This window comes from Gambusia affinis, linkage group LG17 (genome assembly GCF_019740435.1).
Source record: "Gambusia affinis linkage group LG17, SWU_Gaff_1.0, whole genome shotgun sequence".
NCBI lineage: Eukaryota > Metazoa > Chordata > Actinopteri > Cyprinodontiformes > Poeciliidae > Gambusia > Gambusia affinis.
Genome location: NC_057884.1, coordinates 4,201,264 through 4,215,092, shown reverse-complemented (window position 1 = coordinate 4,215,092; position 13,829 = coordinate 4,201,264).

Below are 13,829 nucleotides of genomic sequence, written 5' to 3'. Positions count from 1 at the left end.
ACTCAGATTCCTAAATGGGTAATGTTAATTTTTGTATTATTATCGTCAGCTGAAATTTGTAATCAAAATGATCAGATTGATCAAAAATAAAACTCAAATGGCAAAGTTCATCACCTCCATATGTAAGGAACCTCAGGCTTCTTCACAGTTTTTAAACACAACGTATTATACTGTCTATAAAGTCTGCCATGCTAAGGAGTTAAGCTTTTTTGTTGTTGTGTTTAATAATTTAACTCTTAAAAATTTAAACCCAGAATTAAACTGACAGTTAAAATCAATTTTAACCCCTTTTAGACTATTGTCGCAAAACTGCCTCAAATCCCCTCTTGTCTAGATGCCTGTTGAGTCATATTCTACTCATACCAAAGATCTATTGGAAGTACTTTTCTGCCATCTAGAGTCAAGAGTGCGAATGGCATCCATTTGTGACTTTTTTTTTTTTTTTTTTTTACTGTAAAAAGCTGTGCTAATGGACAGGAAGGGATTTTTCCAAAACTGTAATTAAATTTCAAAATGTAGTTTACCAAAAAGAGCATTTGAAAACAATCTACGTACCTGAAACTGGAAATTTTACTATTACGTTCAGTTGTGCCTAATGTAGTTAATTTAGTCCAACATCTACTTTTAGATCTGTATTTATATTTTGTGCATGCTGTCTTCAAATCTTATTAAACTCGTTTGTTGGTTTTAATATTTTAAACATTAGACACTGTAAAAACTTGGTTGAAGCATTTAGTGAAACCTGTATGGTAAACCAACCCAAGACCGGTGGTGGACAAAGTGCTCTGTTTCATCACTTGAGTCAAAGTACTGATCCTACTGATTAAGTATTACTCCAGTAAACTCTGTCAAATTATTACTTAAGTCAAAAATACCTAAAGTATTGAAAGTACTCAGAAATGTGAAGGTTTTTGACGACATCTCCCACTGGAGTCCAATCAAGAATAATTGGGACAATTTTCTGCTATTTTGTATTGATACCAGCTCATCAATAATAATGTATTAATCTTGTTTTTTCAGCTTTTTCTACACACGCCAAGACACTGTACTATTTTATGTATTATTCATTCACCTGCCTGTAAGGCAACACCAGCGGGACTAAAATGATTCTCCTTCTTGTAATAAATTTAAAGTTGCATATCGCCACCCAGGGGTGTTGCGTGTAATTTCACTGTCGGTGGAACAAAATGGACAAATTACACTAAGACCGACAGAAATAACAAATAACAGAAACCTTTAGCGAAAGATAGTGGATTAAACAGAATGATTGTATTGTTGAAAATTTAATGGAGTGAAAGTATTAAGGTTTTGAAAAGTAAAAAATTCTACTCACGTACACGTTATGAAAAAATAGGGGTGAAATCGGCCTCAATTTTCTTGATTTTGGGAGACCGGTGATCAGCCAATACTTACATGTGAAGCCGATCTTATCCACCGATCTTATTTAACTCGGAAACGGCCTAGTTAACGTTTTGACTGTTAGCCACGCCCACTAAGTCTCCTCCGCCAAGTCAGTGACTTCCTTGCAATATTTAGCAACACTTCATCCAGACAAAACAATAGGTATCGGCCCAGACTCGAAATCGCCAGATCGGTCTTTTTAGAAGATCGGTAGAACTGCAACCGGAGCACCGCTATTAACAGCTCTACTTACGTACAGTACTGGAGTAAATTTACTTTTTTACTGCCCACTTCTCTTCTGCCCAAATAGGTCTGTTTTTATAATTTTAACTTTGAAACAAGAATCTCCGCCATATGCGAACGGACCCAAAGTGTCAGAGTGTCGTGGTGGACAATTACTTTTTGTGGCAATTTCAAAACTTTTTGCCAACGCTTAGAAATATAAAATTAAATTGAAACCTTTCCCCTATCAAAGGAGGGAAACAAAAAGAAATAGGGAAGAAAAGCACCGGGGAACATATTTGAATGCAGCTACATAGCATGGTTGTTGCAAAGGAATAAAAAAATTAAAAAAATAAAAAAAATCCCAGTTTGCTGCTGCTTTTGTTGCGCTCCGCCGTGCGCCGCAGCCTCACCTGCGGAGAAGAATGAGGAAGCTGTCCGTGGTGCTGAAGGCAGGGAGCACCAAGGACAGCAACAGACTTTCTTCTTTTCACAGGAAAAAACCTCGCTCGCACGCACACGCCGTCTACGCTCTTTCTAATTTCGCAAACTCCGGTTCTATTCTGTAAGCACTGCACGCGTGCGGTATTCAGGGGGATTTTATGTTTACATCACCATAAATCCACCAAAAATGATTGTAAAAAATCTTTTCTTTTCTTTTCTTTTTCTTTCCCCACCACAAAAGAAGACTATCCAGTCTCTAAGCTAGCAGTGGAATCCATCCATCTTTGTGACAATATGACTGACAAGAAGTCAGTCAGTCTCTTTCTGTAAAAATGTAAACATTCTTAAAATTCCAAGGCGAAGCTCTATTACGTTCGGATTTACTTAAATTTTAATCACGCTCAAAGCTTAATAATGAGATCTTTCATCAACACACACACACGCTCTCTCGCTCTGTGTGTGTGTGTGTAGGCTCGCTTGTGTGCGTGTGTGTGTGTGAAGAAGACTCCAGTCAGCATTGAATGCTGCAGGATGTCTTGCATCCATTCAGAAAAACACACACCTGAAATCCATCAAGCCCAGCAAAACCCACAAAGAGGATCCTGTTCGCTTCGAAATTCCAACGAAGCGTTTCGTAGCGTTTTCATTTAGTTGCTTACGAGTTCGTTTACAAAGAAGAGCAACTTTGATAGTCCGCTTGCATGTGAATATTTGTTTTTTTGTTTTAGTTTTTTTTTTTTTTTATATATATTTTTTACCCAAGGACCAACATCTGAAGTGGCTCAAGAAGAATTTCTTTTCTCTGTCGTCAAGTGTTTGTTCATAAAAGGTTTGCATTGCAGCATCTGTGGCAAGAAGTGGGTTTTTTTTTCTTTTCCTTTTTTAATTTACAGTAATGTGCAGCAAAGAAAAGTGGAAATCTCAACAACATTGCGTGCTGAATCCTTGCTTCTTTTTTTTTTTTTTGAATCGGTAGAAAACTGCGACGGCTGTTTGTACGTTCAGGTGCATTCAGGTGACAGAAATAAAAAAAAAGGTAAATGTTTCTGATAATTAAACGAGTTAACACCCACTCCTGTAATTACGGACTCGAAGAGAATCTGTAGTGGTGGAGAGAAAAAAAAAGAGAGTCAGATGAAATGAATGAATAAATAAGTAAATAAATCAGATACCACATCCAAAAAAAAAAAAAAGAAGTGCTTTCTCTGCCCGGGTCTTTTCCACTCTGCACCGCGACAGCCCGGACACCTGAGCACACCGGTTCTATACCCCCCCAACAACAAAACCTCGTTCCAACCCCAAAGGCATGCACACACGCACGCATACGCGCTCACACACACACACACACACACACACACACGTCAGACCACCTCCGGGTGGGAGAGGAGGCGGTGGCGGGGGGAGGGAGGGGTGGACCCTCTCTGGCAGGGTCCGTCCCAAGGGAGAGGTTAGCATGATGGATGTCTGATTGGTGGCCCTCCCCGGGGGCCTCCCTCTCCGTCACCTCTCCGCGCTCTGAATTAAAAGGCCGTTTGTCTCCTCTGAGTCCTCAGCTGTAGAGCGCCGGCCTGCAATTTCACAGCACTCAGAGAGAGAGAGGGAGACCATTACGGAGGAGGTTGTCAGGGGAGCCATCAGAGCCCCGGACACGCCTGAGGGACTCTCTCTTCTCCCCTCTCACACACACACGCACACACACACACACACACACACACACACACACACACACACACACACACACACACACACACACACACACACACACACCTCCATCCTCTTTCTATCTCCCCCCAGCTCCCGTCTCCTGCTCAGCTCCACCAACACCTCTATCGCTCTGCAGCCATCCAACCCGGAACCCACAAACAAGAGAAATATTCAAGCATCCGTGGACTCTGACACAGATAAGCAACGAGCCTGTGTGTCTGTGCGTGTGTGTGCGTGCCCGTGTGCTTGTGTGTGTAGGGGGATCTCACACATCAGTCTGGGTTTCATTTAAATTTTCTTTCTGTTTTTCGCTTAAATAAATTAACACATCCAATTATATGTTGAAAGACGTGCAAAAATATGGAAAAAAGCATACAAAAAACATATTCCGCGAGGAAACAAGTTTAAAGTGTTGAAATTTACCTTAAATCGGCTGAGGGCACGTTAAAGGTTTCCTGCTAAAGGTATGTTTTTTTTGTTGTTTTTTTTTATATATATATTCAGATTCAATTCAATTGATCCCAAATGGAAATGAAATGCTGCAGCTAACATTCATTTGAGGTTCTTCAAAGAGTGGCTTTAGATGGTGATGATTTCCTGTAGTGGTCTATGTTGCAGTGAATTTGAAGATGCTTCTGACCAAAGACGATTGGTGAACGTCTCCTTCCCAAGCAGAGTTTAGATTTGCTTAGGAAACGCAGTTTTTAAAAACGGCAGCAGTTCTGCAAACATGTATATAATGTAGGCGTGAACAAATGCTATATGTGAAAATATTAGTACATAAAAATACAAAATTTCCACTTAGAACATGTCAAATTCAAAAATACTTTTTTGCGTTGTTGTAGCTCCTGTTAATTCAAAACTCTTCAAAGAGTTATTGTAGATGGTGAGGAACGATCTCCTGTAGCAGTCCGTGCTACAGCGAATTTGAAGAAGCCTCTGACTGAAGACACGGATGGTCCATAATATTCCTGATCCCCAATGGAATCAAAAAGTGAGATAAACAAATGAGCGATTGTTGGAGACTTACATCTTATAAGCGATAAAAACCTTTGGCCGGTCATAAAGGGTAAAATCAGATTTTAGAGCAGGAACGTATGCGACAGAAATCAGTTGCAACTGATCTTAATTATGTTTTTTTTAAAGTAGGTAAATGATTTTAAATGGGCCTTTTATGACAGAAATACTCATTGCAGCATCATAAAGGAATGTTGGTGAATCATTTCACTGTTGTGACAGATGCTTTTCTTAAGAAAAAAAAAAAGCTTCGACTAGCAACAATCATGTCAAATAGACGGGCGTCCGCTTAGTGCCAATGCAGAAAAACGTTCAGAGTGAGACCTCTTACTCTTCTGGTTTTGAAAACGGATCAAATTGTTGAAGAGGATCTGTCTCTCACTGTTAGCACTTTTAGACATTTTGCCCCCAGGGCTACAAAACAATCGGAGGTTTGAAGGATGGGGACGCGATAAAGTTCATGTGACGACTACGACGGGTAAGGCGTCAGCAGTCAGGTTGTCAAGGAGATCGCAGGTGAGCGAGAAAATAAACTGCAGAAAGCCTAAACTTTCTTACCTATGAAAGTTTAGGCTTTCTGCAGTTTATTTTAAACTTTTTTTTTTACACACCTTCTGCCAATTGCTATTGACCGAGTTATTAAATTTGATCAATAAAAGCATTTTCTTAACAGTTGCCCACAAGAATCAGCTGCAAAAGCGGCTTGTTTTAGAATCAGAATGCTCGATTACCTATAAGGTAACACTAGTGCGACAAACATGGGCTGGCTGCAGTGTCAGAGACTCAGTGCAAAAGGCAGAGTTTTGTTGGAAGGAAAACATGTTTGTTTTTGTTGTTTGTTTGTTTTTTAAATCAGTGACCATGTATAGCTGACCTTGGCAGCCATGTTTTCTGTATAACTCGCTGTGAATTGGAATGTACATGAGCGACGTAGAGTCAATGTAAATGATACTGACTGTGTTTTTCTGAATCTCTCTCAAAGTGTCTCGAGAGAACATGTGCTGAGTCGGCATTAACATGGAAAAAAAGGCAAGTGACCTAAAAATGCCCCCGACTGAACTTGATCAATCTGAATTACATTGAAATCACATCAACGGAACTGAACTGGTCTGGAACACATCTGAACTCAATTCACTTCGGCAGGAATTCTTTGAGGTGAACTGGTCCAACTCAGCATAACTGAACTGGATTCAATGGAAATGAAGTGAATGGATTCGACTGAGCTGACCAGAACCGAATTTGATTCTATTGAAATGAACTGAGTTCAACTAAACTACATGAAACAAACCTGACCAAAATGAAGCTAAACTAAACCACTGAACTAAAGAGATCAGAACTGAATTGAACTAAAGTGAACTGAACTGATCTAAAGAGATCAGAACTGAACTGAACTAAAGTGAACTGAACTGAACTGAACTAAAGAGATCAGAACTGAACTGAATTAAAGTGAACTGAACTGAACTAAAGTGAACTGAACTGAACTAAAGAGATCAGAACTGAACTGAACTAAAGTGAACTGAACTGGGCTAAAATAAACTAGCTGAACTGAACTCGATGAAATTGAAGTGACTAATTGGAGTTGATCTGAACTGAATTTGGCTGAAATGACTGAACTGAATTGAAGTGAACTTGACAGTGTGAAATTAAAGTAAAATTCAATTGAAAGAAGTGAACTGAAGTGATAGAAACTAAACCGAACTGAACTGAATGGAATCAAAATGATCTGAAATGCACAGAAGATTTGAACGGAATTGAAAATGAATGAAGTGAAATGATTTCAATCATATTCAGTATTATTGAACTGAGACGGAGTTACAACTATGAACAGAGTCTGAACCATGGAGCTACTTTAGTGACTTTATATATTTATGCCATTTTTCTTTTACACTCCGACTACAGCTGAAATGCTTTTCTCAGTGCTTTATGAAGACACACATAAAGGGTTCAAACCTCTAACCAAAGTGTATTTATATACTAATGTACTACGATACTTGCAAGGAATTTGCTCTTTTTATAGTTTCCTTCGAAGCATACACTTTAGTTGAACTCCCTTACTTATCGTAGCTTATTGCCACGTTAAAGCTGCCTAAAGCTCGGTTTTGAATTGACAAGTTTCTTCTAACAATGCTGCCTATGCACGGCACAAGCTGTCAACTCTTTCATTCTGCAGCGCTTTCTTTCTTTTCAGTAGTAACTGTCACACCCTCAGCTGGTGTTAACACCCTTCAAAAGCGGCAGTCGATATATATCTAGTGTGCAGCTTCGCACCAAAAATAAATAAATAAATAAATAAAAAGTCACGACTGATCCGATGGTCTTATGAAATATCCTCCTGGTTATTTTCACTTTCGCTAGTAAACACAGATCGAAAAAAAGAAAAGAAATGAGTTTGAAAAGTTTGGCTGTAATTGTTGGTTCTCTCTAAATTGAAGTTGAAGAAATGATTTTTTTCTTTAAAGTCTGTTCAAGGCCATGTTGTTTTTGTTTGTTTGTTTGTTTTTTATGGGACAGCGTTGCTTAGTTATTGCTTTAACACTTTCCATAGGGCCTGTTCTGAAAATGCTCTGTACTCTTAATGGGACGTTTCTATTCAATGTCCCGTGTTTGTGTCGATTCACCAGGTTCTAAGCCAATGTTCTCTGAAAAAGTTCTAAAATTGATCACTGATGTTTTCAATCCAAAGTATAAAAACAGGAGAGAAGCAGTGAATTAAAGTAGCAGAATTATGTAAAAATCGATTTGTTTGAGCTTTACATGGTGTTGTAACTTTATTCCCTCATCAGAAACATTCCTGGAGTCTTGTCGTGATTCTTTCAGGCATGTTTGAGAAATCCTTTAATCTCCACATCAACCGTTCAGCTGTGAATAACACCTGGGTGGACCTGGCCCCGCCTACGAGGCGCAGCTCCTCCTTCATTCAGCTCCTTCAGACTAGCCAGCAGCAATTAGCAAACACCTGGTGGAACTGTGCATCAACTGCGCTCGTTACGCTAGAAACGTCTGATAAAAACGTTATTAAAGGGTTAATAGAGGAACAAAGTCGTGATGACTTCCTGAAGATGGAGTTTCAGAAAGAGCAGGAGTTCCTTAAAGAGACAGAGGCTCAATCTCAAGACGTTAGATTACGAAGTAAATTTCTTTTAAGTCATATAAGATATATGTAGCATTTTTATAAGAACTGAACACTACATAGTTATTTGATTGTGCTATGAAATGGCTGGAAACACATAAAGATTTAAAAAGATTCTGATACTCATGCAGCGCTAGTTTCAAAGCATATGTTAACCACCTTCTGCTTCAAAAGTGTTTTCACACACTAGCAGACGATGTATCTTAATGCAGTTCCCCGGCCCCCACCTCTTGTTTGTCGACAACTCTGCAGAGCAAAATTGTCTTTGCACCTGTCTTCCAGGTTCTCCACGGTGGAGGTTGCATGTTTCCCTTGTGTCTAGTCACCTCGTCTCATCCCACAGTCCAAAAAAACACACATGTTGGGGTTCATCGGTGTCTCTAAATCACCCTGTGACGAACCAGCTACCTCAGTAAGACGGGAATCCGGCCGTCTTGAAGCACTTTCTGCAACCTGCAAATGTCTTTAGGTGAAAGAGTTCAAATTGACAGTCGTGACAGGCTGGGGAAATCATCAAGGGAAACAAACCTAAATCTCAACTCGCAAACATTACAGCCCCGATTACCCCAAACAAAGCTCTAATTCAGACGTCTACGCTTCACCTAGGTACGCCCGCAAGTATGAACTGTGTCACTGCATGGAGACAAACACATCCAAACAGAGGACTGCTTCCCGCATGTGAGTAGATAGTTGGAGCGTCATTCAGCAGCAGGTAAGTCCGAGTCTCAAATCGCCATTTCCTGACTTGTTGGTCTGGCCCGATTTGGTCTCGGCATGCCGGGTGGTCGGGATGGGGAGGTTGGGTGGAGGGAAAAAACCTGAGTCGACGGCTCGGCTCAGCGTGTGGAGTTCAGCCCGCTTCAACGACACATAATGAGAGAAATCACCTTTCGCTGTGAGCCATCCTAATGAGGTAATGACTGGGGGGGTGGAGGGGTGTTGAACACCTTTGCCCTCAACTACTCTATTAATCACAGTATAGGGTCATACATAGCCACCAGGACCAAACGCCTGCCCCCATCTGGCAGAAACACTGGCCTGAGAGATGGACAGAGGCTGGTTTTCCTTTAAAAGGAGAAGAAAAAAGAACAAGTGGGAGGAAGTCCAGGTTTGTGCTGCTGCAGTAACTCCATAACTGGAATCATTTCAGCTTTATTGTCTATTATGTCTTCCTATCCTAGCAACAGAGGTGGATATAGTAACCAGAAATTGTACTCAAGTAAGAGTAACTAACAGTACGCTAACTTATTTTTGCTAAAGTAAAAGTAAAGAGTAGCCATCCAAGAGTTAAAAGTAAGAGTGAAAAAGTAAAAAGTTGGACTAGTTACTCATGTACTGAGTAACTAATGCAATATTCAATCACCTAATGTTTAAAAATGACATCATTAGATGGACCAAAAGTATAAAGTTAAGCAGAAATTTGGGTATTTTCAGGACGAAAGCGACAATAATTTATATAAGTGACAGAAAAAATAACAAACTCGGGCAAAAGAAAATCTTTCCAAATTGTTCTCTTTCAATAATAAAAAAAAAACAACTTATGAAACCTGAACAAAAACTGCAGGTGTGTGTCTGTGTCTGTGTCTGGTGAACATTTGGTTAAAATATGTTTGTTTTTCATTTAGTAAAATTTGAAACTCCAGAAAGTTTACTCTAGTAAGAACTTCAACATTTCATAATAAAATGAATAAGAAGTGCAACATGGTAAAAAATAGTCTTAAAAGTATCTATTTTCAAAAAAGTTACTCAAGTAAGTAAACATAAGTAGTTAATACTTATATACTAACTCCATAAGTACTAACTTATGTATATTACCAAACGATGTCCCAGGTAAAAGTCATGGTCATAACATCATAACCAGCCAGCTGGTAGCTGCTACAATGATACTTTACCTGTTGACTGATCATATTAGAAATATGAACATATGGTGTTGGTGGCATTTTGGTAGTAAAATGCACAAAGATCCTGTTTAATATGAAAGATTTTGAAAGGTTGAGAAAACTGGAAGCACTTCCACTGAGTTCAGTATCCCTGAGAGGGTCATAGGTCAGACTTAAGTGGTTTAATCAACAACCTGAAAGTATCACTCCTCTAAAAAGAGTCAGGTACAGAAATCAAATGAATTGGACTTGAAAAAATAGAGAGCGCTCCGTCTCTCTCTCTCCCTAAACAAAAAAGATCTGAAAGCAAAAAGAAAATTGGTGAAGAAAAAACAGTTTGATAATTTTTTTAATCAGCTTTTAATGGTGGATTTAAAAGTTTCAGGATTGTTTTTAACTACACTCTGAGCTACTGACTCCAATTAAAAATGTACTTTTTTAAAAACATTACCATTGGAATGATTTCTATATGCAAATGTTTTTCGTTTCCTAGTTTTTAATTGTTTGCACTACATCAATATTTTTTTTCATTACTGTAAGTACCTCCATAAATACAACTGGAATCATATATTTTTATTTTTGTTCTTCAGAAGAGGCTTATCCTGCTGAACGTGGCATTCTGGGGATGAGAAAATCAGAAAATACATATTTAGTTTGTACTGCTAATACTGACACTGACAAAATAAATTGTGAACTATATATTGATAAATGGCATTTGTACGTCAAACTTTAAACAACGGTTCCTTTTGCTTGCTTCCAATGTATCAGTTTTGTCAATTTTCCGCACTACCATCCCGTCCATCCATAAAAAATAAAAAAATAATCTAATTTTCACATCCAGGTTAAGAAAAACACAAAATCAACTTCATTTTTCCTCTTTTAGCTCAAATTAGCCTCAAATTGTAAGAGAGTTGAACAAAACGGGTCGTAAAATATCTGTGAATGTTAAAAATGAGCTTTTTTTTGTATGGAGACGCAAAAAGAAGGAACCCATAAGCAAATATAATAAGCAGGTAAGGGACCCATATGTTTCATATGGGTCCCTTTTTGGAAGTCGGTCAGAATGTCAGACTATTTTAAAAATGAGCAACTCTGGTTGAGGTGGAGAAGAAGTTTCCATGGCAGCAGGAAGCTGTGTAGGATCTGTCTGAGCTGACACTGAGGTGAGTGGTGAAGGTCATGGATGGAGGTCGGCGTCTCCCTCAGTCCACTTCAGGCCCACTGAAGAAAACCCAGCAAGACAGAAGCTGGAAAGGTACGCCATTCTATTGTTAATATGCTGTAGAATGACACATTACAGACACATTCAGTACGACTTCAATAAAGTCTGACAACTACTAAGTAGGGCCACAGCACATAGAAAAGAAAGGAGTACATTTCCACAAAACAAATTCAGAAATTTTCTACCAAAAACTTTGGAAGTGGGGAGTTTCAAAAGTTCAAAATGTTCAGCTCTCCAGGAACTTTTAGATCAACCAAAGTCTCTGAGTTCTTTTTACGGAAATTTACTGGTCCCAAGACGAGATGGGACGAGATGTATGTCGCAAAACCTTTTTTGCATCGCAAGAGTCACGTCATCAACAGCCGGATATTACTACTGGAGGAAATGACAAAGAAGGCGACAGGAAGTTGTAAGGGTATGATGGATTCTTCTTGGAGGTTTTTTAAACAGCATCGCACAGCTCATGAAAAGTTGTGTGTCATTCCAACTTGTTGCTCTTCTGTAAAATTACAGGCTCCAATTTTCCCAAAATGCAACATATGTAGCTGTTGCTATGTAGGGTGGGGCTTGTTGCTCCAATAAGACACTGACGTCTCTGATTAGCTGATAGATGATCAGCACTAGCGTCATGGCTGAATTCTGAATATATCTCAAGTAACCGTTGACATTTGTTGCTGACATAATTTTTGATGACCTATCATGTGAACAGGCTCATTCACATGCGATTTTGATTTCATTTTTGAAACAACGCAATTGCAAAAGCTATTGTGTTTTTTTCAGCATTAGCAGAACACAGACAAAGATTTGCACACATTCGTAATGGAAACGCTGCTACACTGACACACAAGACAAACAACCATGCACACACACACAGACCTGGAGACAGTTCAGAGAAACTAGTTAACGTTAATATTTTTGCACAGGGGGTTCAAACCCGGACCAGCCTCCACTTCCTTCTATTATCTTCACAATTTGCCAGTGTGGTACATTGTCACATTTTTGCTAACATTACAGATGTGAGGGCCCTGAAGTAGATAAATCCAAGACATTATCATGGTAGTCCTTAAACAAATTTACACACTCAGTAGTTGGACACCGAATCCTGGATCTCATCTGCTCTCATGTCTCCGTAAACTGGATCTGATTTTACCATCAAACACAGCAGAGTGGAACAGTCTGTGTTGTACAGTAGGACTGATTTAAGAGACAGCTAGACCTCAGTTTCATATTACTACTCAGAAATAATCCAACTAAAGTTTAGACTGACTGTGACATCCAAGGAAGTAAGTAGGCAAAAAGAGTTAATGTATTTAACTGTGAGCATTTCGTATTTGGTGCGGGGTTATGATTTTGATGATATGTTGGTTATTTGTTCTTAACAGGAAACAGATGTGAACGGATCAGATGTTAAGTGTTATTTTCATCCAACCTTTATGCGTTTCCTGAGCCACTCTGTCGAACCGGAGCAGAAGGCCTCCGAAACCTAACATGGAGGGGCTGATCGCGGACCGTCCCATTTCTAATGTGTTTGTTGCATTATGTTTAAAAAAAAATAGGACAAAAGTAGGTGTGTGTAACCAGACGAACGAATTACGTCACGGTTTTGTCAATATGTTTTGTCCACTGTTCCATGTTTTCTCCATTTTGGAACAGCGGCTTGTTTCACTGGAGTCCAAAACCCTTTCTGATAGACATCGATGACGCTTCCTCGTCTGTTCTTGATTCTTTTTACCCTACGTCATGTTGGTTCTTTTTAAGTGATGGAACAAATCTTCTGAAAAATACCTTGTCACATTTACTCTCTTAAACCAAAGCAATCTGGACTACCTTAGACCAAGTGATTACATCATTACAACCACAAGATGCAAACAAACACGCCGAGGCGTTTCATAAAACACCGTTAAGTGATCAGACCCAAGCTGTCCTCATTGTGTTCATCTTTCATTTTCTTTCCTAAATGCCCAATATTGCGCTGCACATTAATCTCTTCATGTACACGATGGTCATCTGGAGATGGACCGGGGCTGGGCTGGCAGGGCGGGAAGAGAGACGGGGAGGCAAAAGAGAGAGGGCTGAGGTGGGGGGGGAAATAATCTCGGCGGTGTATGTGTTGTCAGCGTCCTGTTCTCCCTTGACTAACCGCGCCGGCGGCCACTTGAATTAGCAGCAGAGGATTATGGGCAGAGAGCCTCATTAATCTGGCCAACAAACAGTGGCCAGTGTGAATATTTGCACCCAGAAATTGAAAAGATTAAGTCCTATTTGACAATGACTGGCAGGCTCAGCGCCGCAAGAGGCTACTGTTAAATATTCATACGCCGGAGTCTCTACTTTGTTGCGTGTCGCCTGTGCGAGAGCAAGAGCAAGTGGTGTGCCGAGGTGGCAAAGGAGATTTTGTTGGTCATTACGAGCAACGGAGCGTCCAGGTTGAGCGCCGGTCGATACGAAACGACAAAATTTCTCCTAGAACGGATGAGATGTGGCGTTTTCTTTGCCAATGCCAACGGTAATGAGGTTGGGGGGAGAAGGTGGACGGGGGTCCGCTGCAACAGCCCGTCACTCCACCGGCCCCCCAAGAGCCTGGCAGGAGACTCCCTCCTGCAAACGCTCAGCAAATACACCTGCTATTCATTTCCTACAAGGCAGAGAGGAGGCTGGCCAGACCTGACAGAGCTATTTACCCACCTCTAGCCCGGCCTGAGCAGACGCTATCGTGAATGTTTTCCCTTCTGCAGGAGATCAATATGTTTGGAGGCAGACAAACAGCTCCACTCTGCCAAGCAGGCTCCCTCTTCCTCTCCCTCCTCCT